This window comes from Cricetulus griseus, chromosome 4 (assembly GCF_003668045.3).
Source record: "Cricetulus griseus strain 17A/GY chromosome 4, alternate assembly CriGri-PICRH-1.0, whole genome shotgun sequence".
Taxonomy (NCBI): domain Eukaryota; kingdom Metazoa; phylum Chordata; class Mammalia; order Rodentia; family Cricetidae; genus Cricetulus; species Cricetulus griseus.
This window is the reverse complement of record NC_048597.1, coordinates 21,374,847-21,378,894: the sequence shown is the minus strand read 5'-3', so window position 1 is coordinate 21,378,894 and position 4,048 is coordinate 21,374,847. Positions and strand designations below refer to the sequence as shown.

Genomic DNA, 4,048 nt, shown 5'->3' with positions numbered 1-4,048 from the left:
CTTCTTACACACACACACACACACACTCTCTCTCTCTCTCTCTCTCTCTCTCTCTCTCTCTCTCTCTCTCTCTCATACACACACACAAAATGCTACCAACTGAGTCTGTTAATTGTGACTTTTTACATTTGATTTCAGAGTTGAACACTTTGTTTTGGCTAACCAATTATGGGGCTTATCCCTGGAGAGGCTAATTCTTCCTCAGTAGCCATTGGTTGCCTATAGTTCTTTATGTAAGGGTTAGGTCCTGTAAGATCTTCTCTCCCTACATTAGCATAGCTATTGATATTGTGATTGTTGGGTCCTTTTTAGACAGTTATATTGTGAGGTATCAAGGGTATAGCTTTCCTACTATCTCTAGGAGACACAGTCTCACAGTACATTTCCTATGATTTCTGACTCTTGGAATGTTTCCACCCCCTCTTTTGAGTGCTGTTTCCTGAGCCTTAGGTGTAACAATTGTGTGACAGATTGGAGTTGAGCTTCCAAAGATTCATTGATCTCTTAATCATGAGCTGTTGTGTTTTTTTTTATAATGATCTCCATTTTATGATGGCGAGAGGTACACTTTTTGTCTGTAGTTATAAGGTTTTAGAAGGCAATTACAAGTTATGGTGGTATAGTGAAATTGTGGTAGAGGCTTCTCTTCTAAGCTACAAGAACTCAGGCCTGCATAGTTGGCTAGATTTCAATTAGCAAAAGCCATTTCCCTCCAACCTAGAGTAAGTACTTTAAGTCCAATGAGCCCTCTGTTGGTTGCTGCTAAGATAGGGGATCCACTATTGCACCATTTAGGATATTTTGTCATGCCAGTCCTCATGCTTTGGAGGCTTCGCTGCCAAGTAGGACCATTGATGGCTTCCTACCCCTGGAAGCTTATGTAGTACTTTCTGACACTATGAAAGCTAAACCATAGAAAAGGAGGCTTTCCTGTAAGATGTAGCTTGTTAGATCTTCTGAGTCCTATGTCTGACTATACAGTGTTTTCAACAACAGGGGCATTGTTTCAACCTCTGAGGGACAACTAAGGGCAGCAGCAATGGGCTACATTGTTTTAGGAGTGATGTGGACTACTCTGACCAACAGCTTGGTGCAAATTTCTTATGCCTGGTACTGGGCTTTTGTTAAATAATCTGTGGGGATCATGGTTAGCCATAAATATATATGTATGTATATATATATATATATATATATATATATATATATACATATATATTTAAGAATAATTTTAGGTAAATATAAAATGATGTCTTGAGGTTTTACCAGACATCTTTGCTGTAATTTCTCCTTCTACCCTCCCTCTCTTTCTATGTTGACCTCTCTCTCTCTCTTCCTTGAAAGTGGAGTCCTCCCTCGATGGCGCCTCCCACATTTTCCTCTTTGTACGTACAGCAGCCTGTATCGTGCTTTCCCCCTCTCTAGCACCCTAAAACATCTGGGTCACTTTTTGCTTTTCTCCTTTCTGCACTTACTCCATGTTACATAGTCACAACTGGAGATTTGCAGCAAAGACCAGCAGATGAGAGAGAATGGGTGGTGTTTGTCTTTCTGGGTCTGGGTTATCTCACTCAATATAATCTTTTTTTTATCTTAACAATCTGTTTATTATTTATTTAGCCCTTCACAGTTCACCCCACACAGAGAAAAGGTTATTTGTAGTGGGTCACTCATTTTGTAGCTTATGTGGGGGAATTGCTCGAGCAGAACTCACGTCATCGCCTGGTACTGCAGAGCAAAAGGGGGACCTAGGCACACCCACAAAGGTGACCACACCCAGGAGGGTTGATTGGCAGGCTGGAAGACAAAACTCTCCCAACAAAGGCACTTTTACAGGAGGTGTAGTATGCAGGTGAGTCTAGGTTCATTCTCCTGTACCATACATAAGCACTTTCAGTGGAGTGAGTCCGAGAATTGGCTGGGAGTGTTGTAGAAACAGGAAGAGGTTTTTTTTTTTTTTTTTTGAAACAAGGTCTCACTGTATAGCCCCGGCTGGCCTTACAGAGATCCACGTGTCTCTGCCTCCTGAGTGCTTGGATTACAGGCGTGCACTACCACACCCTGCAAGAGGAAGTTTTTGATGGAGGAGCTATTTGCAGGTAGCAGAGATAGATGAATGAGAATCACAGGCCACCTGTGGGGTCAGGAGGGGCTGCTGTATGTCTTTGCTGCTTTAAAGGGAAGGTGAAGTAGGTATCACAGTCAAAGAGCAATGTAGCAAATGTACCCCGAACCCCAGCAGCGATTTTGAAGCTGCCTTTTGCGTCTACGAGGACAACAAAGGAAGTGATCAGGTATAGGATCGCTGCTAGGAAGTCTCTGAGGAAGTCAGTCCACGGCCAGCTGAAGAATGATTATCTTGGAGTGCAGGTGACACATGTAGAAGACAAATAAGACAGCAGCAAAGATCATCTCGATCACTGACAGGGGGAATACGCTGATGTCGAAGCATTGAAGCAAATTAAAACCACCAGGCCCAGTATAACCTCAGCACATAGGAAAAGTCCCTTTTTGGTGCGCAAGAAGCCGGGTGCAAGCTAACCAGCAGCCAGGGGCTGAGAGGCGCTCAGAGTCCGCCATGGTGTGTGCTGGAGTCGCTGGGACTCAGAAGCTCTGTTTTCTGGCTCACGAGTTCCAGTCGCTGCCCACCCAGCCGTTTGTCATGGTGTCTGGTCAGAAAGCCAATATAATATTTACTAGTTCTATATTTACCTGTCAATCTCATTATTTCACATTTCTTGAATAGTTCTTTTAGAACCTACCGAGTCTGTTTAATGCTGCCTCTATGTACATGATGCAGGATGATATATGTGCATGAACGCGGCATAATCTATGTGCATGGATGCAGGATAAGCTACATGCACGGATGTCGGATAATCTATTGGAGCACAGGGAACACACAGCTGAAAGAAACTGATTTGTCCATCAGCCGTCAGCTGCAAATAGTTCTACAGCTAGGGCTGGGATTGCATGAGCACCTTCCTGGTCCAGGCTTTAAAGAAAGATATGATGGCTTTTCAGATTGATAATCCAGAGCAATCTTCCCATTTTTAAGATCTTTCACTTAATGAAATATTCAATGAACAAGTTTTTTTTTCCCCCTATAAGATAACACTTACAACGTAAAGGGGTTAGGATGTAGATAGGCATTTGGGACAATCTCTCTCTCTCTCTCTCTCTCTCTCTCTCTCTCTCTCTCTCTCTCTCTCTCTCTCTCTCTATGCAGCAGATTCCAATAGGAGAAAAACACATTGCTATGAAATAGAAAATCTTTCAATAACGAGATTTTTACCTGACAGCATCAGTTTTCTTGAATTATGCTGGCAACATAGAAAATTGCAAAGGAGACACACACAACTTTGTGTTTTGCTGTGCTTTCTACCTAGTCTGCTTCAATTTCTCAAAGTCACTGGACAGATACCTTAAGAGACTGAGCTGAGTCACTTCTTCTGGAGGTAGGCAGCCATTTTGCTCCTTGGGTGTCTTATGACCTGCTTAAGGGGAAGGTCCAAATGATACATTTTACGAGCTTCAAGAGAAAGTGATTGGGAGAGTTTTTGTCAGGGAAAGTTTTCTGCTTCATCTTAAAATTATTTCTTTTTTAAAAAATTATTATATGAGTTCATATTTGGGTATAGAAAATCTCAAAACTTACAATATTTCCTTTGGGACTACAAATAAATGCCTTAGCTGCCATTACATCATAGTAGGATCAATGTACTACCCCTATAGACTGAACAAATCAATGAACACCACCATCACCATCTGCTGGTAGCTTGATGAATTGCAGGCAAAAGTGTCCGAACCATATTCTCCAGAAATATGAGGCCTCAAAAGAACTTTGAGATCATGAAATCTAACTTAGGAAATTGTATATATTTGGAAGTTTAAAACATTTTCAATTGTTCAATTTTTCTGGGGAAAATGTGTTGCTAAAAAGGAATGAAAATCTAGGACACAGTTCTGAAATTTTACAATATTTAAGAATAAGCAAAAATGGATCTCCCTAAAATTATTTTAAAAGATCTATTTAGAAATTATGAAGAACGTA

General features: G+C 41.2%; 1 pseudogene; it reads right to left on the bottom strand.

Annotated features, from left to right (window-relative positions):
• Positions 1-2,120: 2,120 nt before the first annotated feature.
• LOC100771296 lies at positions 2,121-2,577 on the bottom strand (annotated as a pseudogene).
• Between the last annotated feature and the right edge of the window lie 1,471 nt (positions 2,578-4,048).